The sequence below is a fragment of the Anthonomus grandis genome, chromosome 10 (assembly GCF_022605725.1).
Source record: "Anthonomus grandis grandis chromosome 10, icAntGran1.3, whole genome shotgun sequence".
Lineage (NCBI taxonomy): Eukaryota > Metazoa > Arthropoda > Insecta > Coleoptera > Curculionidae > Anthonomus > Anthonomus grandis.
In genome coordinates, this window is record NC_065555.1 from 12,891,502 (window position 1) to 12,914,132 (window position 22,631).

At 31.6% G+C, this 22,631-nt stretch overlaps 1 protein-coding gene across 2 annotated transcripts in view; it reads right to left on the bottom strand.

The window, feature by feature from the left end:
• The window catches only part of LOC126740883 (protein sprouty), a 142,497-nt gene that overhangs the window by 81,717 nt on the left and 38,149 nt on the right, over positions 1-22,631 (bottom strand). For both annotated transcript variants that reach the window (XM_050447048.1, XM_050447049.1), the window contains exon 2: positions 5,612-5,655. The gene's annotated coding sequence lies outside the window, so the exon portion shown is untranslated. The remainder of the gene's footprint in view (positions 1-5,611; positions 5,656-22,631) is intronic.

The following is a 22,631-nucleotide window of genomic DNA, read 5'->3' on the forward strand; positions in this document are numbered from 1 at the left end:
TCTTCCTTATCGAGAAAATTTGCCATAAGTAGTTCCTGCTACTACTACTAGTAACCAAAAAAAAACTTTAAAAGAAAAAGAGATCAGTATATCTAATCTATCAATCAAATGTTGCATCCAACAGTAGTTGGTTGGAACTATAAGTGAAGGGAGAATCATTACCAGGAGACAAATATGTATAAACATATTAGCTAGTGTATAAGTAGACAAGACCTATTAAATAATATTGAGTGTAAAACCCGTCATGAATTTTTGACAAAAGCAGATTAATGAAAAATGTATCTTCCTTGTTAAATTCCTTCTTGATTTGGACTTCCACATAGGATATATTAATTAAAATACAATATGACTAATATGTATAGTTATCGCAACTTTCTATTTAGATGTTTAAGTTCTCTTCCAGAAGGTTAAGAACCACCAAAGAAGAGATAAGGTATGTGTAATCCTGGTGTTCAAAGAAGAAATATTAATATAAGAAGGTGAAAGGAACATGAATGTTGACATCCTCGGATTTGTAGGTGATACAAAGTTTATATTCTAGTTAACAAATCTGATTTAAGAATTAAGATATATTATTATTATTTGATCATCGGAAAGAATTAAAGGGCTACCTTCCAAAGAGAAATGGGAAAAACGTGAACCGTAGTGTTCATAAAGAGATGTTAATGTGAAGAAGAGAAGACGTCTTGAGACTTGAGACATATATTAGGGGGGTTATTCAAGTTATAATAACAGCAAATGCTTTCTATTTACTTTTATAATGGAGAACTTTGTTGAGCCCATTGACCTATAATCGGAGTAAGTGTTTACTGTTTGTGCGATGTAATTAATTAAGAAAATAGAGCTGATTCCCAAAGACGGTATATGGTATATGAAAACGAAATAATCGAAGGTAAAAAAGTCGAGATCAACGAACTACATGAATCTGAAGATCAACTCTTCAGTTATTCATTCGAGTCACTTGACAATAACAAATGATCATCTTACCACCTTTAAAACTCAGAGATTTTTATGATGGTCATCTACGTGGGTTAGTTGCAATGTTAATGTTATTATATAAAGATCAATAATACGAAATATTTTAAAAATATACTTGTTATGAATTTCGAAAATGATTTACTCCTACGAACGTCTATACAGTACAAATTAATTTCTACACTTCAGGCTCGACTTAAAAAAAAAAAGTTCTAAATGTCACTATAAATAGACAAAGTGGGCCACAAATATTTAATTCACAGGCGTTTTTGACCGTTCTCTCCGTGTCTCTCGATAGCAAGTTGAAATTTCTATGTAAATTTGAAATTCTGAAAAGCCGTGGGTTCCCGAGACAGCTGTTCAGGAGCGAGCAAGGGCGTAGGTGTGTGCACGAAGTGAAACGCTTAACGATTTCCTCTCGCATCTACATAATATATCTCGTCACTACGAAAAATAAGATTTTAATTATGGTACGATAGATAACTGATTAGGTAATATGGAACATTTTGCTGATATCGTATTAGAAATAAATTAAATTACTAGTCAATAAGGCATAGAAAAGAAATAAAGAAGAATGGTATTTGAACCAGAATTATGAAAAGGGTTTTTATGATAGTAGTGAAGCACTAATAGTCAAAACCTTTACCTTTTTATATAAGAGTATGCTGTAAGAATTCGACGTTCTTGATACCATACCAACTATTTTCAGCAGTGGTTTTACAATAAATAAGACAAGCTTAATCTTTTACAGTTTTCTCAATAACTTAGTTTTAAAGAGATTTTTTCTTACTGACCTCAGAATTAAATTTTGATTCAGAGATTGAATTCTCGTATTTTGGGACTCATTTAAGCTAAGATGGAAAAGGTGCGTTGTACCTTTCTTTTTATTCCACTCGCACATTACTTTTATGTATTAAGAGATATAGATGAGATAATGGATTTAAAAAAGAATCTCAGTTAAAACCAAAGAGACTTATTCAACATTAAAGACTGAAAATTGAAAAAAGTAGTCCATTTTTCTCAAAGAGACCTCTTAATAATAAAAATTGAGAGATTGGAGGGACACAAAGTCAATAGTCTCAGATTATGTATATTTTTTAAAAAACTATTACACGTTGTTCGCCCTAAGGCATCATCAGTAAAACTATTCGTGTAACATCACAAACATTTAAGTAATAGTTTTTTTTTTAAATAAACATAATCTGAGACCATTGACTTTGTGTCCCTCCAATTTCTGAATTTTTAAAGACTGAAAAGAATGAAGTAGAAGACTCTAGTTTAATTTTTAACGTAAAACTCAAGAATATTTAAATAATGTTCTTTAATTTCCTTAAAAAAAGACTATTGTAACATATAAGTTTTTATTTGCTACCAAATAATATTGATTGTTTAACTACAGAAAGCTCTTAATGAAAAATAAAATATTTATTTCTCTGGTCAAAGACCGAATCGAATTCACTTAAAGAAAAACTGAAAATTCGACTTTTTTCTATATTTTACTTTAAAAAAAATTAAAAAACATGAATGCTTAGTCCCCGTTATGAAATTCCTATTGAGCAAAATAAAATGCTGAATGTTGTTGCTTGCTGTTATCGACTCGTATCTATTTATGTAGTTGACCCTTAAATGAACAATATTATATTATTCGAAAGTAAATGTAAAAATCTATAATTACACTTTACTTATCCAGCGAACAAGACAACACAGTAATTATTGTAGATTATTTTAATAAATGATCTAAAAATCGCATACTATGAACGGTTTTTTATGTGGGGATAAACAGCACTTCATCAGCAGATGGAAAGGAAAGTTTGCAAAAAAAAATTAAATATAACAGCAAATCATTTTTAATAATATTTCGTAATTTACACTTAAGCTACCGTAATGTGGCCCACCCCGGGGTAACTTGCACACCACGTGTATTTTTGTTTAATTTTTTTTAGGTTATGTTATTTTATGTTTTATCGCCGGCTTTCTGTTGTTACAGGTAAATAAAGTATAAAAATGGTTCGTACGTATAAAAAAACTCCAGGAGCAAGAAATAACCGGAATTACTCAGAGAACGCCTTGCGCCAAGCGGTAGATGCAGTAAATGCGGGTATGTCGAGGAAATTAGCAGCCGAATCTTTCAAAGTAGAACGGACTACGTTAGGTCGAAGACTTCTTGGTGCACACTCGAAATCAGTTGGTCGTCTAAAGGTTTTAAGTGATCAAGAAGAGGCTCTCATTTCAAAGACATTGGGTGTTGTAGCAAATTGGAGATTTCCTCTCACAAAAGTTGATATTCGTGACGTAATAAAAAAATTCCTGGACAAGGAAAAAATGTTCGAATATTCAAAAATAATTTCCCTGGACCTGATTTCTTACAAATATTAATAAAAAGGAACCATTTAGGCGTTAGAATGGCTTCAAATATAAAGAGATCCAGAGCATCACTGGATCGTAATGAAGTTTTAAATTTCTTTAATAATATTGACTTAGCAATGAGAGAAGTGAAAAGCTCAAATTTGTATAACTATGATGAAACCAACGTTACAGATGATCCTGGGTCCAGGAAGGTGGTAGTGCCAAGGAACACGAAGAGAGTGAAAAGAGTTCAGGAGCATTCCCGGGTTACGATCAGTTTAATGGTTTGTGGAAATGCCAATGGAGACCTTTTACCACCAATGGTTGTATATAAAGCTTTGAATCTTTATGATAACTGGACGCAAGGTGGACCACGAGGAACAAAATATGCGAGCACTGCAAGCGGATGGTTCGAGATGAACTTATTCGATATGTGGTTCTTTCAGCTTTTCCTGCCTCACGACACCAGAGAAAATAACGACCAGATGATTCTCGTTGGTGACAACCTGGCAAGCCACTTTTCACCACAGGTGATAGAAGCATGTGGTACAAATAACATCTTCATAACTCCCTTCCCAGCCAATGCCACGCATTTAATGCAGCCCCTTGATGTGGCTATATTTGCGCCTATGAAAAGAAAATGGAGAGAAGTTCTCGATCAGTGGAGAAAGGAGTCGCGGTTCCAAGGCTGTATACCGAAAGAACAATTTCCGAAGCTACTGGACAGATTGTGGAAAGGGGTAAGTCAAAATGTAGCAGAGAATCTCAAATCAGGATTTAAAGCAACTGGTTTGCATCCTGCAAATCCCGACGAAGTTTTGAAGCGCATTCCTGGTGGACTAGAAGATGCAGATATCGAAAGAGTCTTAGACAACAGCTTGGTTGATTTGTTGAACGAGCACCGTGGTACAGGGGTTGAGAAAAAACGCAAAAGGGGAAAAAAAGTCGAACCTGGAAGTGATGCGTCTCGCACTGTTACAGACCCTAATATTTCTGAAAATCCTCTAACCGTTCCTGAGGAATTTTGAACTACAGCCGAAGAACCAGGACCCTCTTCATCTAGCATTTTGCCATGCACTCAGCAACTCCCAACCAGGAAAAGCAAGAGAGAAAGAAAGACTAATAACTCCCAGTGTGGTATCTGCAAGATTAATTGGAAAGACTACAGAGGCGCAATTGATTGGATACAATGCACGATGTGTCGAGCTTGGATTTGTGGACCCTGTAATATAGACAGTAAAGACTCTTATTTTGAATGCGAATGGTGTGAGGATTCGGAAGACAATGAATCTCTAGTCGATGACAGTGATGCCGACAAGGACTTCCTAGTTGACAATAATAATTAGCCAATGTTTTGTTTTTGTTACACTTGTGATTTTTTCAAAAAATGTGCCTTATTTTACCAAAGTTTTGCTAGATAAAGTTTGTTTATTTTACAATAACTTTTTACTAATTGATATTTCTTCGCATTTATAGGTACAGAATTTGTTTTTATGTTTCATATATTTTGACAATATATTATTTTTTCGTTAAAAATATTGATTTTTAATGGGTTGTAACGGTGACCCTTGTTATAGGTATTATTTTTCATATGATTAAGGGGTAACATGCACAGAATATGCTTTAGAATGCAATTTATAAATATTTTATCATGGATGTGCAAGTCGCCCCAACCATGGAGTAACATTCACACCCCACAAACAATTTTTTTTGGGACCAATGGCTGCATTCTTCAAATTTTTATACCTGCCATGGGTAGCCCTTAAATAGGTCGGTACAATGTAATTTTTGCAAAGCTGTAAAGTTGCAATGTACGCGGGTACATTGGGAAATGTGCTGAAAACGTGTACAAGTAGTTACACTTACTATTTCACCTAAACATGAGTGATCACTGTGTTGGTCATCATCACAGATCTGTCAACTTCTCAATTAGACAAATCATTGAGAAGTCGAAAGAGTTCTATATTCCCACGTGTTTATATTTTAGCCGATTATAGCAAAGCTTTTGATTACGTAAAATGGGTAAAGCTCTGGTCTGTTGTCATTGGTTGTTTCAGACCATCCAGTATATCTCATACATCAATGAAATTATAATAACATTGCATGGATTAATGTTAATAAAAGCCTGCCTGATGAAAGTACCACATGCAAGGGTGTGTTGACTTCGTTGTGATTGATCTTAAATCGCTAATAAGATTTCTTTAAGACGTTATTTTGCTACCTGGTCTAAATTATCCAAAAAAACTGAATTTTCTACTATTTAGCATACTTTGGTTAAGCTTGTTGTTACCTTTGATCTTGCAAAGTTTCTCAGTAGGCCATAAAGTCAATTATCTGAAACAGAAAAAAAAATATAAGAAAATTTATGAGCGTTTTAATTATTTTTGTTAAAATTCACTATTACTAAAGTTGATGTTGTTAATACGCTATAGATGGAGTTATTTCAAAATTACGTAAAATAACAATAATAATAATAATAATAATAATAATAAATGCCTTTTATTTAAAATTTACAGATGCAGTTAACATTAATATCACTTTATAATTAAGTACCCGAGAAGCAGGACGTAGTCTAGCTAAGACAGCTACTAATTTAAATAAATATTAAATAGCTAAATATGAAATTAAAAAAATTGCAAAAAATAAAATTGATAAGGTCTAAATTACGGGTTGAAGGTTAAATGTAAAAGATATTTCTTAAACTTTGATTTAAATGACTTCTGATCTAAAGTTGACAATTCAGTTGGTAGGTTATTGTATAGAGTTTAATGGCATTGTACGTAAAAGAACGTTGAAATATTGCAGTCAAATAACGAGGAAGTGTCATCCTCTCAGCAAATCGGATCACTCTCGTGTGAACGTTTGAACGAGGAACAAATTTATTCCGTAAAGGGAGGGGTTTATATAAAACTTTAAATAAAAAATTACCTTAGTGTAACTCTCTGCGTCTGCCCATTCTCAACCAGGTAAGCTCTTTAAATGTGTGTGAAATGTGATCGTATTTTCGTAATCCAAATATTAGCCATGAGCAAGTATTTTGAACTTTCTGAATACGATTTTTATCTGCAAAGTCTAAGCAAGGACCATAAATAAAATCACAGTAGTTGAAGTTGGACAGGACCAGAGACTCACAAAGCATTTTCCTCAAATAAAAACTAAGAACCTGACGACTATTATATAAAATCTTTCAAAACAAAAGAACAATTAAGCATTTTTTAAATTATTAACAATTGTTAAGCCGTAACCCGAGGCCACTTAAAAGATATAAAAAGTTTTTATTTGTCATTCATCAAGTGAATGTCAAATAAACTTCTTTCATTGAACAGGACATATTAAAGAAGTAAATTGCGTAATAAAATGAAAATTTCTGCTTAAAATTACATCAGTTTTAACATCTTTAATCAACGCGATTGCATGATTATATCCTGTATACACTTAACCTACTGCTATAACTATATGATTAATAATATGAAACAGTTTATTTAATGATGATAACAGGAGTTAAAAGTAAGCTAAAAAAGTTGCCTATTTACTCGGCCCTGTCAAAGCGATAACTTTTGCTCTCTCAATGGAAAAATGCTTGAATAAGCGCCATTCATACTTTGTTATTTCAATGCTTTAATTTGTCATTTGTCGCATGATTAGACATTCCTCAGTACATGCATTCTGATAAAGCACAAAATTTAAAAGCGTGATCTAGATAATAAAATTACTAGTGAGTTACTGTTTAGATAATAAGTCCATGTGTTTTATAAGAGTCTGCAATTTTTGTTTGTTTTAATACAGACATTTAAAGATTAATGAGTGAAAGTAAAAAAGAAATCGTTAAAAATAATGGAAAACTGGAAGCTCTGGTCACCAGAGTTGAAGGGGTAGTACAATATTTGCGTGATATGTACATTAATAAAAAAATGTTTGTACTTAGTTATGATAGATTTTTTACTACAAACGTAAATCAGGAAGAAAGATGCTGTCAATAAAATGGTGCATCTACCTCACACAAAAGTCGAAGTTCAAATTTTATTAAAATTGATAAATAATAATCTTCTCCTGAAGATGTAAAACATAGTATAAACTAAAAAGGAAATTTGGAGATCATTAATAATACACAAACCAAAATGCTGATTACACTAGTTTTTCAGCAGAAGTTTCTGGGAATCTTCATGATAAAAACAAAAAAAACGTATTTTCTATACGAGTTTTATTCTATATAATTTTTTAATTAACTGGTTTATATTATTAATATTTGCATACACAGATTCTGTGGTTTAGTAAGTGATGAATTTATAAACCTTTTTGCTATAGCTTTATTGTTTTAAAATTAAAAAATCTTCACTAGTGACAAAGTTATAAAGGGACAAATGAGGCTTTCATTATTATCATCACTATAGAACTAAGATTTTTTTATAATTAATTAAACAAATTTATATTTGTCGATAGGTGTAATAGCTTCTTTATTAATTTTGTCATAGATAAGCCTCTATCTATAATGTACGTTCAGCAGGTCTTAAGTTAGAGTTAAAGATGTTATGAAAGGCTAACTCCTCATCGTGATAAGGTTTATCATAAAGTCATTCATCATAACATCAATAAAATAAAATCATATTATAATTAACAGAATCTTAATTAGAATCAACATGCCGATGACACTCATGTTATAGCAGAAGCTGCTCATTTGCAAAACTGAATCTATGTGAAAGATCTCTAAAATTAAAAATCTCATCTCGGCCCCGTATATGGTTTAATTTTTATTTAGCTATTTTTGATATCGAGGGTCAAAATGCAGGACCTCGTAACTAACATTTTTGGCTAAATTAGTTTTAATATACCATTATGCTTAGAATAGATGGTGGCATCTGTTGGCCAAGTTAGATATTAATCAGTTTTTAATTTTAGCGGCAAATCGCAAAAATCATAACCTCGTATTTACATTCGCGTCAGTTTTGAAAGCATTACCTCGTATTTGTCAGTTAACCTTTGTAAGGGACCGTTACTGTTGTTGTTCGTGGAAGTGCTTTGTGTTTTTGGCCGGTAAGATGTTTAAAATAGCTAGTTGTTTTAAAGTTGTTGTTAGTAGTTTGTGTTTAATTTATTTTATAATAAATATAACTTTTCTATACCTAAACCACATTTTTTTCCAGGTAACACTTACGAGGTCCTGCATTTTTTTAAATTTAAATTGTATTACCGCTTACGAGTTGCTGTTTAAGACTACTAATACAATTATAATGTCTAGCCGAGCAAGAAAAATGGTGGCAATGGCAAAAAATCTAAACTTAAATAAATTAAATACAGTAACTAAATGCCTATGACAAGAAAATGACTTGAACTTGTCAAATATAAGTGATTTTAACAATGAGTCTTTACTCGAGCTTGATTCTAACCAAATTCTAAGCCCTGAGGATATTTCTGAACTTATCAATAATGCGGAGGTCGTACTCGAAAGCTATTCAGAGCCAGGAATTCTCAGCACCTCTCCTGATCAAATGGCAAATATGGAAATCAAAGAAGCTACGATATCAGATCCCACCCCTAAAACAAACTCTATGGAAGCCAGTTTAGGTGAAAGCGTTACAAATTCATTAACGGATGACGTACCCGAAGAAAACACATTGTCTGATCCTGATTACGACGCCACTATGGAGCCTGATGACCCCGACTCATCTAAAGAAAGTATGGTCGAAGACAATTCAAATAAAGGAACGCAAGGGCAACTTTCAGAAGAGGATAGCGATTTAGAAGAACAACCTGTAGGTGAACATGAAAATAGAAAGCGAAAAGGATACAATAAAAGGGCTATTAATAAAAAACTAAGGCTGATAGGCAAAAGCTACATGGGATTCACAAAGCCCAAAAATCAAAAAAATACGTTTCAAAACAAAAATCGCCAGGAAAGGAAGATAAAAGAAAGGTGTAAGTGTTTAAACAAAGAAAAAGTGAAGGATGCAACAAGAATTTTTTTTTTTTATTTCAAACGAGGATCGAGAAAAGTTATTCAAGAAGTTCTGGGAAGATATGACTTGGGAGCAGCGAAAAGTGTTTGTTGGAAATACTGTCAGTATGAGATAAAAAGAAATCGTCGAAACAAATCAATTGATCTCGTAGATCTTAAACACTAAATTATTCTTTTATTATTGGTAATCAATCCATTACTGTTTGTAAGAAAATGTACTTGAATACCCTTAATCTCGAAGAATGGTCCGTACGATCCTGGGCGATGAATTCTGAAAATGACATGGCTAGTAGCAACCAAACCGATATAAGCAGGAGAGAAAAGCGACAAGATATTTTTTAAAATTACAGAAATTTTCAACAAGCTTCCTTCACATTACTGTCCAAAAGATACCAACAGAATGTACTTGGAACAGTCGTTTCAGTTATGGTCCGATTTATACCGTGTCTACATGGGGCAATGCCAAGAAAAGGGGCAAAACCCAATGCCAATTATTACAATTACTAAACTTGCCGACGAAATGAAAATCTTAATATTCCGACCTAGAAAAGACCAATGTGATGTCTGTTTTAAGTATAAGAAGGAAAATATAGAAGCGGACGAATATAAGAAACACATTGAGAAAAAAATTCAGCAAGACGTGAAAAGGAAATAGATAAGGAGAAGGCGATAAATAGTGAGTTTCACATGATTACCATGGATGTGCAAGCTGTGAAGCTATCTCTGCAAATACCAGCTAGCACGTTGTACTAAAAAAGAAATTGTGTTGCCATAACTTCACGATTTATAATTTAGTCAAGAACCAAGCTGTTTGTTATTGGTTTAACGAAACTATTGCCGATGGGCAAGCATCTGTTTATGCTTCCTTTTTAGTAGACTACTTACAAGAGCAACTTTTAACCTAAGACCTATCATTATATATTCTGATGGCTGTACGACGCCAAATAGGAATAGTGTGCTCCCTAATGCTCTTCTTTATTTATCAGAGAAGCATGATGTTTCAATTACGCAAAAGTTTTTGGAAAAGGGTCACACTCAGATGGAGTGTGACTCTGTCCATAGTGCTATTGAAACCTGCTTAAAAAACAAAGAAATCTATTTACCTGAGTTTTTTTTTTAATGATTATTTAAAAATCACTAAGCAAGCACGTATTAAAAATCCCTATTTGGTTAAGAATAAGAGCTACGAGTTTTTTAAAAACTACGGCCATAAAGATTTTTTAAAGTATGCCTCGATTCGGCCTTTAAGAATAAATAATGATCGGGCTATTGTGACCAATATTAGAGCGTTACAATATTGTAATGGGCAAATTTCATTCAAGTTAAAATTTTCTGACGAAGACTTTCACCCCCTTCCCCTAAGACCAAAAAATGTTGACTTTAACAATGTAATATTTCCACCTCTTTACCAGTCGCCTCTTCCAATTACGAAAAAAAAGTATGATAATTTACAGAGCATTAAGGCTATAATTCCTAAAGATTGTTGGAGTTTTTATGAACAGTTGCCTTACAAGTAAAAATATTTTGTCAGGAAAACTTTTGTCAGCTTTTATTTTTTATTTTTTTTATTTAATTTTATTTGTATTAGGTTGCTACATAAAAAACACTCTTATAAAAAGATGTTTTTTTTTTAAATTTAGAAAAAGACCAAATCACAAACCATTTGAAGTACCTGATAATGTGATGATATTATTAGAATGTTAATAGGTATTTAATTATGTTAGGAAATAGGTTTAGGGTATTAGTACACAAATTTTAATAATATTTAATACTCCTTTGCAGAAAATATTGAATATTCTCTTATTTTATTTTCTGTAATAAATACACAAAATTTATTTGTGTTTTTTCGTAGTTTGTTAAGAATGCAATTCCTCGTATCTGTATTATTTAGACACAGTATCTCGTAAATGTAGTTTATTTTATAAACAAAAAGAAAAATTTTTTTTTCTAGACTGATGTCATTATGTTCCTGCTAAATATATTAATGTATGAAAAAAATTATTACTTGTCGTTTATTACAAATATTAAATAGTTTTATTGCTCTCCTGAAAAATTTCCAAAATGTTACTTACAAGGTCCTGCTTTTTGACCCTCGATATGCTTTTAATGCCTTACAACTTAAAAGTCTCTACTAGTGACAACGTTACTAAAAACTAAATCAGGTTTTACTCAGTCAACGACATCCGAAGTGTCTTATATGAATATAAGCAATGACTTTGACTTGTTTTTTTTAAATGGTTCTATATCTTCTTTATTAGTTTTACTATAGATAAGTATTTAGCAAAAGTTATAGATAATATACAAAAGCTGTGTCATAATCTTCATCACATGATGATGTTATTTATCAATATAATGAAACTATATTAAAATTAACAGAATCTCAATATGCAATACATATACTGATGACGCTAATTTATTAGCAGAAGTTGCTGGGAAAGTTATAACGCCTGTAAAACTTAAATGAGCGCTATGCAAACGATGTATAACTCGTGAAAATCGCATCTCTGCTCTGCTGCTTTTTGTTTATGAAATTATTTGGTTAAATCTCATGGCTTCATCTTCGATTAGAGATTCTGCAATTTATTGAGATCTACTCATATATTGCGATAATCTTGGGCTGCCAAGTCCTTAAGAGTTTTGAAAAGCTGCTCAGAATCTTAGTTCTAACATTGGCAAAACTGCAATGCTATGCAAAATATGTCCATCTCAGGAACTAAAAATATCACCTTTACTCTGTTTTTTTGTATACAATGATTTGATCAAATGACATTTCTTTAAGTCTAAGTATAGATTCTGCAATTTATTCAGAATATCTTGTGTCGTTAGGTCCTTCTTGAATATCAACAAAACTCAATTATCATCCAAATATCTGCTGGTAATAAAGTTACTAAGCATTAGTCCTATACTTACTATGCTTATTTTCGGAGCGGCCAAACTACTGATTTAAGAAGAGATTTAGGTATCAACAGCCAATGAATATAATTTTAATCCCTTTCAATTGTTTTCAGACACCTCAGGAGGTGATCTTAAGAGAATCAAGATAATTTAATGTAAAATTGCGTATCTTCATATAACTTATTTGCCTTGGAAAAAATTATGTACAGTTGATCATCTGTCAGACAAAGCTTGTTATCTAGGTTAACTTAGAAATAACTAAACTAAGAGTCAGATTATTTGATCAAATACTTCTTTTATAGTAATAGTTCCTTTATTATATTTTATAATTAAAAAGCCTTCAGCGGGATTTTTCTGCAGCGTAGTGAGCAAGTTTGAGACTGATTCATCATGCCCATCACTTTTAGAATGAGAATGTAATAGAATGGTAATTAATCATAGACATCACTATAATAATCTATGCTATATTCTCATTTTAGCATACTGACACCACTGTAGCTTATATAATGGATTTCTCAGTGCGTTGTTTCAAAGCATTATTTTAATATTTGATTTTAAATAATGGATACATGGAATATTGTCATTTACAAAATATAGGAGTCTACGAAATCTTACACATAATGATTAATTACGAATACAAGTATAAAGAAGAATATAGAAAATACTTAAAATATAGAAATATACTATAATATAGAAATATAATTGCTTATATGCTTCAAAGTACTTTTGCAGCCCTCCTTAGCTCCATAGATCTATATAAGTTTTTCAACAAGAATTTAACAGCTAATGTCTAAATTTGTTATAAGAAGATATCAGCTATCTTTCTTACTGCTTATACCTAATTTTGTGAATATTGTGTTAATTGACCTAAGTAGATATGTGTTCTACTTATTTAACTACGTCTGATAACAGAGTTCTTAGTAAGGTTCTAAGATTTTTTTAAACTTTCTCAATTATGATCTCTATTTTTGGTGAGAACAACACTCTGGATCTCATATGATCAATATGAAGTTTTTTTGAAAAGAATTTGTTTAACAAGGTTAATTAGTAGTTTTACAATTGCTTTAAGTAGAATGTATGAAAAGTGTGAAAACACCTTGCCTTCGAGATATTTTTGCTTTGAATATTGTCTTAGTATGAGCGATTTCGAGTTTCATAAGAGACTACTTTAGAGTTATCAGAGGCTCACTAAATAACTGGAGTTGATGTCACGTAATTTGATTCTATGTAGACACTTTTCTTCACAAAAATTCTTAAAAAAATGCTAAATAACAACTTCAATAGGAGAATTATATAAGGAGAATACTAGTAGGAAGAAGTATTACTATACCTAATAATTTTTGAAATTTTAGCTTTCAAAATGTAGAGGAAAAAGAAAGTTGTGAGGGAAACATTTAAGAAAAAATGTTTCTCTCTTAATAAAATTTTGTATTTAACAGATAATGATAACCATAGATTACATAGATCAAATAATGATGAAAGATGTTTGATGTGACCTAAAACCATGTTGTGAGATCTGATGAGGCTCTTAGGAGCAAAACACGTGTAGCCGTAAATTTTTTTTGAGACCGAGGCATTGTGTAGCCCTGTTTGGATTTTAATGATGAAAAAGATTAAATTTTACATATTTTAATTACAAAAATGTTTTCTACATATGTCTTTAAAAGGCTTGTTAATTAATTTTTATTATTTAAAGGATTAAAATTAAAAAAAAACTAGTTATCCGAGCAAAAAAATTAAACGAAATTTTAACTTTTCTCTGGATCTTGTTTCTAGTATCAACATATTATACACTCTAAAATTGTCAAAATAACAACCTTTATTTCTGAGAAACTCACTAGTAAATTAAACTCCAAGAAGCATTTACGCACTTTTATTTATAAATCCATGAAGTAAACAAAATACTGTTCCAGTTTATTTACGGGATCCACTCGAATATATCGGCGTGTTCCGTATTTAATTCTGCCACCGATGCCGGGAGTTCGTTCAACTTTCGAACGGAACGAACGGACAAGCTTTTCAAGAGTGAGAACCTAGAAGAGAAGAGAGAGATACGCATTTTGTACGTACTGCTGCGATCGATTGGACGATGCAGGAGCAGCAGCACCATTATCGCCAACCAGTAGCAGCAAAAACTCAATAGTAAATGGCCTGCTTCCGTTCTTCTGTGCGGGAGGTACGACCACAAGGCGAACTGATGTTACGTTATTTCTATGTACCGTACATTTTCCTGATGTCTTTTTGTTTTGTTTTATCATTTTAATCACGTATTAATTTAATATAACCTCAGTCAAAAATCTGTATTATTCTAGGGTTTCATCTGACTGGGTAATATGGTTATGATAATATGTTTGTTTCCTGAAACAAGAATGGTTTTATACCAAAAAAGATCTGAATTTGGAACGAAAACTCGATTTTCGAACGAAACTGGATGTTCATATTTTTCATTGTTTGCAATAATGGAATTGAGAACCACGTAAGAAAAACTTTTTTTCATGTACTTTGCAATTTGTCACGATATTATAACCATTCCAGCAATCTTTCTTCTTCTTATCTAAGCCCTGTACTTGGTTGGCGACTCATTTGGCTTATATTATCGTAGATACAGCAGCTCTAAACAGTCGAAATATACCCAATCCACCTTCTAATATCTTTCAACCAGGAGTTCTGACGCCTTCCAACAGATCTTTTCTCCTGAATCTTTCTTTCAATTAACAGCCTCAGTAATTCGTATATCTCAAAAGCCTCGGTCCTTCTCTCAGTTATCAGATCGAGATTCCAGCCTTCACAACCGTACAATAATACACTCAAGATATAGCATCTGACTATTCTGAGCTTCAAGCTCAAATCAAGACTGATGAAGAACCGCTTTATGCTAGTGAAAATTTTCCTGACTTGCTCGATTTTAGAACGTATCTCCAGCTTCGGGTTGATTATGTTGCCAAGATATTTAAAGGGTGATACAAGTTCGATATTTCTACCATTGATCAATAGCTTTTGGTGATATGTCCCTTTAGAAAATGATTAACTTAGTGTTGGTAATATTCAGGTGTAGTCCGAATCATTCACTGTGTTCTGTAATCTGTTCCATCTGGTCTGATTTGTTGTCTGCTAGGATTACGGTGTCGTCTGCCTATGTTATATTAGTGATGCGGACTTCATTCACTATAATATTTTATACACTTTTTCAGAATTCTTTTCATAAAAACCTAATTTCATATACGATAAATTGAAAAAAAAAGAATCTTCTATTGGTTAGAAAACTGAAGTTTCAGTAAAAATTGTTTGTAACTCTACTATGATTTTTATATTTTTAGAAGATATTTACATATTAAAGGATTCTATAGCTATCAGTGCCACCTTTCTTTTAATCGTTTTGTTTTATTTTGCCACCTGCCATCTCTATATGTATTGAGTTTTCTTTTTCTCCTTCTTTCAATAAAGTATTAATTAACAATTAAAAACTAAATTAACATTAAAAAACATCTCACAGGTGAGCCATTCTGAGACATTACATACTTTTTAGCAAGAGCAATTAAAAACATGCTTGCTAGAAAAATTCTCCTATTTCATATTCAGAGTGTTCCAAGCACCATAAATAGAGAGATGCCTATACTAATAGATACCTAATAAAAAACCTATACTAACCTAACTAATTAATCTTGAAACCTCATAATCTTTAAAGCAAAAAATTACATTCAAGAACAAGTTGTAAAGTGATCTGTGTAGGTGTAGGTACTCCCAAAATATGTCTCAAGAGGGATCGCCTGATGATGTTGCGATTGGAGCGAAACACGTGTAGCATATAAAATTATATTTATTTAATCTTAGAACATTGAATGCACTAGAATAAACATTGGCTGCTTTGGATTGAGCGCACCATCTACACAGTGGGCAGAGGGGATATTTTGTTGATAAACATCCTTATTATTCCATGTTGCCAGTGATAACTCAATATTAACAGAAGAAAATTATGTAATAAATCATTTTAATTAGCAAAATGTAAAATGTAATGTAAAAGTAAAAGTGAAATTCGTGTAATAACCAAAAGTATTTTGTACTATGTTTATAGAAATCTACTAGTATTAGTACTTAAAGTCTGAAGTGGGTCACATATATTGGAAAGAGGGAAATTCAAATGGTTCCTTTCAGAGGCGAGTTTAGCTGCTGTATTCTTATAGGGTAAAATAATATAAAAGACAAACAACATATTTGTGACGACCTATGACTATTGGTTACCAAAATTAAGCTTCTTGCTTTCAAGTTTTTTGAGAAAATATTAATAAAAATGAGTTATTGAGTATGTGTCAGATCGATATCCAGCAACCAAATCGCGAACGCAGCATATGTCGTTTACCTATTGATAGTCCGCGCCCGCTGTTATTTAATCGATATAATGCCTGTATCATCTAAAATTCCCAAGAAATGTTAATAATTGTTTGTCCAAATATTACCAATGAATAATTAAATCGATTTACGGTGGTAAAAAAAGTTTACAAACTAATTTGAAAAGTAAAATGTGAAAGAAATGTAACTCCTAGTAAAAATGTCACCAATTATCGAATTTCGTCCAAACACTTTTCTGGTTTCAATTCTAACAACCCTGATAATTTTAGATGTGACGTTGGACCATGGTCACCAAATAAAATTAAAATGCAAAGTGAGCATAATTACTTAGAGGTCCCTAGCGCAAAAAATTTGCAACCCAGTCCCAAAATGTGTCTCAAGATGTATTCGTTAATGTTGCTCAAATTGAGAGAGAACATCTTTACTCAGTTAATAAAGAAGCTTTAAGTTTATTTCGAGAACAAAAATCTTCAAAAATCATAGTTGCAAATCTTACAAGTTCTAATTCACCAAACATCTCTTCAGATCTTACTGCAGACACTCTGAATCTAGATAGTACTCCAATATCCTTCAGCTCTGATTTCTTTGGTTTGAAAACTAAAGAGGCCATAGTGACAAATACTATTTTCTTCTTGAGAATAAAAGGGGAATTCTTGCCAAGGTAGGACTGTCTAAGGATAATCTTACAAATGAGCAAGAAATTAGTTATAATGTACATAAGTCTGTCATGCGTAAGGTATCTAAGCTTAAGTTTCTTCTCAAAAATTAAAGAGCTTATGTTGCATCCCTAAAATCGCTATATATTGATGGTAAGTTCCAGGTCATCGAGGAAAACCTCAAGGATGTAACAAAGGACTTTATAAACTCCCAAATTTTAAATACAAGCTGCCCTTTTTCTGGTTGTAGATGGTCTATTAAGGATAAAGCTTTCTCCCTCTCCATTTTTAATTGTAGTCCCAGGTTGCAAAGTATTTAAGACATTTTTTCCAATTACTATCACATCGCACTCTTCAATCTATTCTTTCCAATATCCCCTTTAAATTTGAACACATTAAGCCTATTCTCAAACATTTTATATTGCAGGCAGAGTCTATGAGGGACCTAGACTTACTGTGCTCTCATGTTTGATGAAATTTCTTTAATTTCTGGTCTTTCTTATGAAAAATCTAAAGAAAGAATTTTATGAAAAAAGAAAGAATCTTTGGTTTGGATCAACTTGGTAGGACCCCTAATCAGGCAAATCATGATTTGTTTTTTATGGTAAGGAGCCTACAAAACCTTACAAAACTCCTGTTTCTTATTTTTTTTTACAAAAAACACTATTAAAACTTAGGATTAAAAAAACTCATATTATCTTGTATAAAAGATTTACAATCTATTGATATAAAGTCTGCACAACCATCTGTGATCAGGATACATTTATTAAAAAAACCATATTATGATTTCGATATCATTGATGTCATGTTAGGGATTAGGTTTAGTTTTTTATTAAAATTTATATTTTGAATTTATTTGTTTACGTTAAAAGAAATATGAAAACAAAAAAACATGCATATTAATTATACATAGGTACAATTTCTGTTTTTGTTATGAGAGTTTATATCTTGTTTTCCATAATACGTATAAACTTTTTTTTATTATATAATGGTAAAATCTTTTTAGAATCATATTTTTTATGTAGGTGTGTTATTATATGTTTCTTATAATGGTTTTAACACTAATGAAAATGAAAAAATATGCTTCATACCTTTATTGTAACTTTATTGAAACTATTTTTATGCGTTTCAAGGCTCTTTGTTAATTTTGCTTTCATTCATTTCAATATAAAATATTTAAGAGACAAATCATTAGTCTTGTTTTTATTATCTCATACCTGATGATACTAATTTATCATTACTGGTAAGTATCCATGTCTGAATATCTTTATAAAGTTCAAACTTAATATCCTATAATAAATATCCTAAATAAGCAATTTCTTGAGAACTAAATTTGAAACAAATAATATTTTAGTTAATGGGTTAATTTTTGAAGAAAATGATAACGGATGTCTGAGATATGCAATATTAACATTTTAAATTGAAAATTAACAATTTTAATAAAATGTGGGTATTTTTAAACTGATTAAACTTCAGTTAACGCGTTAACTTCTGTAATTCTGCAAACGACTTGAAATTTAAATATCGCGCAATCGCTTACGTTTAAATTTCCCGCCACACGCCACCCAACTTGATCTCCCCCATCCTTGTCAACAACGTCAGTAGAGCTATCAACGAAACTTCTGTCTGATCATTAGGCAACTCGTGTTTCTCTATATTTGTGTTCTGTGGTTCTAAGTGTTCAATGAGCCCGCGACTTGGAGTTTTTTACCACCGGTATGAAGGTTGAATGTGGCGGGGCGAAATAGTCTGCCACTCGAGATGGCCGATAGATTCAGATTGACTAATTTTTTACGTACATTAAATATGACAATAGAGACATTTTAACTGTCGTATTCGACGATTGTCTTTTTAGGTTCTATTTGGGTGGAAAACAAGCCAAGTCTCATGATTTTCTTCCAATTTAAAGTTTTTAAGTAGTTTTATAGCTTTTTATAGTTTTTTTGAGTCATGGATTAATAAATAATTTTACAAACGTGCCAACATCCAATCATCGTGCAACTATATAGAGTAGGAGACAGGTAAATTTCAATTATGACAAACCTAAGTGTTTTCTAATAATGTTGAGGTGCATCTTGGATGTATTATCATTTTCCAGGGTATAATTATAGATTCAATACTATTTTAGACATATATTTTTTTACAACTCAGTTTTAATTCTTGTACCTCCACTGGGAAAATGTCTAGTATTTCCTTTTTCTTGTCTTCATCTAGATTAAGATATTCATGCAAATATCCTTTATGCACTAGTTTGTATATTAGGAATTACCCAGACAGTCACAGAAATCATAGATTTTTTTAAATTTCCATTGGATACATCCTTACAAAAATCTTGGAGAAAGATCTGTCATGTAAGTCAAACTAAAAGTTGACTAAAATGTCAACAATTATCGAGTTTACTCCAAACACTTTTCTGGTTCGTATTTTAACAACCCTGATAATTCTGTGCGACTTAGATAGAATGATGGAGTAGAAATGATATTCAGTTAATTAGTACAGGCAATATAGGTGTCGAGGTAGAACAAATTAGAGACAAGCTAATTTTTTTTAATGTATAGGTAAAGGCCTCTAAAATAACATACTAAAAGTCCCATTCGATCCAACTATGACAAATGTCCCCCATCTTGTTTTTTTTTTCATTTTTATAGAATAACTTTTTTATTTATGTTATTATCGAAAGTTACGCAGATACCTAATTTTTACTACTTAAAGAGACGCATCTTTTGATGTAATAAAATATATTTTAGCTCAAAAAAATAAAAAAGTTACAGATTTTCTAAATAATGGTACGAGCAAAAAAATTAAAATTTTGAATGAAAAGTAAGTTAAGTATAGATTTTACTTGCTGATTATAAAAATTCTGTTATGTCTTTATCCTCCAGTTCAAAAATAGCATTAGTATACTTTATTCCACAACATTGGCTACATTTTGGAGAACACTTAATCCCTAACTTCTTGCAAGAATAATTCCGTCCACAAGTACTTTGTTTGCAATTGCAAAAAACTTGCTTGAGCAGATCTGAGGGTGCAACATCTTGTTTTGTTTTGTCTGGAATGAGGTCACCATTATGCGTTTTTATCCGACTCCAATTGGTAGGGTCCATGTTATTACTGAGCCATTCTTGAACTTAAAAAATCCAAGATTAAAATTATTAACATTAATAATTTTTAAATGGATTTAATTAATTTACCTGATAATATACTCTTAGTAAATTTGTTCAGCAGATTTTTCAGTGGGAGGCAACACTGCTAGATTAAAATGACCTGACAGGCCCTGCCTTGAAGATGTTCTATGGTACATGAAGTACCGAAGTTCGTTTAAACTTTTGGCTTTTTTGGCATTATATAATTTCAATAGAAGCTCGAAGCCTGCTTTGAAAAGGTCTGATTTTAAAGTGCCTTTGGTTTAAAACAAAGAAAGCTCTTCATACAATTGAGGATTCCTTCTTAAAATAGACAAGCATGTTTTCTTGCTTTTGTTAAACATAAAAGATGTTGTGTCGCATCCTGAAACTGCATGCAAAAACAAAATCTTGTCTTTTACTGGACCAAGGCAATTTTGTAATTTTGATATGTTCGTAAACCTATCATGAGTTCCAGCTTTGCCAGTACGAAGCAAATACAAGTTGGTTTTGTTGGAGTGGTGTAGAGCCAAAACCATGATATCAGTATTTTCCGAAACAAGTGTTACAAATTCATGTTGATAGCACAGCTTTACAGCCGTTAAGCAAATTAAAACATCTGCATCTCTATAAGCCTGATAAACAGTTTATTCAGATGGAGTAGACACAACACCTATTTGTTCAGTTTAAAGAAAATTATGACATCCAGATTGATATATCTTTCTCAAAAACTGATTTCCCTAATTGACTTAATCCACTTTCAGTTGTACACATTTTTGGATCACCATGGTTATTTAGAGAAAAAGTTTTGGTTGGCTTATTAACATTTTTAAGGACTTCTCTTTTTGTGACCAGCATGAAATTGTAAAACAATATGTTCAAGGTAACACTAGCTTAATAATTTATAAATATTTAAAGGATTGAAATGAAAAGCCAACTTTAAAACCACAACAACAATTTTGAAATGTTGGCCATTCTAAAAAACAGAAAATGTTTCAACAATCTAAAATGTTTTCAAAAAAACAAAAATCTTGAATATCCTCATTTAATACTCATGATACACATTTAGAATCATTTTGTTTTTTTAACTTTTTAGCTAATAGATAGTGCTGAATATTAAATATAAAATGAATATAAAATTAGTAGATAATATCTAGCTCTATCTGTTATTTTTTAAAAATCGATTCAACTTTTTGAAAATCACCGAATTTAAATTATTTTAATTATCAATTTTAAATCAAATTTAAATATCGCGCAATAGATCAGGCTTAAATTTCGCGCCACATGCCACCCAAAAGATGGTTGCCCCCGTCTTTATCAACAATGTCAATAAAGCTGTCCACAGAATGTTTGCCTGTTCATTAGGCAACACGCATTTCTCTATATTTGTGTTCTGTGATTTTCGCTATTGTCTAGTGGCAATATATTATCAATGTTTTCTTTACATTCTAAAATTTTTAGTGCCTTTATGTATTTTGGTGTTACATAGCTGTTCTTCTTTTTAACTTTAAATTAGTAATCACTGTATTTTATTTATTGACGTATGTTTATTGCTTTATGTGATTTTAACATGAATAAAGAATTTGAAGGAAGAATTAACATCAAATGCGTGGCAGAAAATAACAATTTATTCATTGACCAATTTTATTGTTTTTTAAATGATCTATAATACCTGATGTCGCAGCAAATTGATAAAATGATGAAAAAGTATATTTTCGAATAAAGCGATACATCAGCAACCGTTTTACTACAAAGGCAAGCTGGGAAACAGTCACACCGACAAAGCGACATTTATAGACATCCTTTTGAAAAGTGAAAAAACACACGGCGAACAAGCCGGGCGGTTTCCGGCCTACACCGACCGACATCAGCACGTTCAGTCGCACTTCCGCTCAAAAAAGGAAACACCATATCCGATTTGACTTACAATTATTATTATGTGTGAATATGCAGTGTTATCTGAAAAAGGAATGGGATGTCCTTTGTCCTGTATCTATGACGAGGAAAATGAGAATTATAATAAGTTTTACGTATATTATAATCGTGGCGCACTGTATGGAATATGTAAGATAATCCACTAAGATTGTCAATGGTAAATCAAAAATGAAAATTGACGCGAAATAATCTACCAAAGGTTAAACTTCAAATTTAGCTGTTATACTAGGAGGGAAAAGAAAATATCAAAACTTGTTATAGGGTAATAAATGGATGTACATTTAAATAAAAAAATTAAAAAGAATACTGGAAAAAGACGTACTAAGCTATTAGAAAGTATGAATATGTATGAGCAGCAAGTCAAAAATGATAGATTCTATGAGAAGACATGAAGAGTGGAAG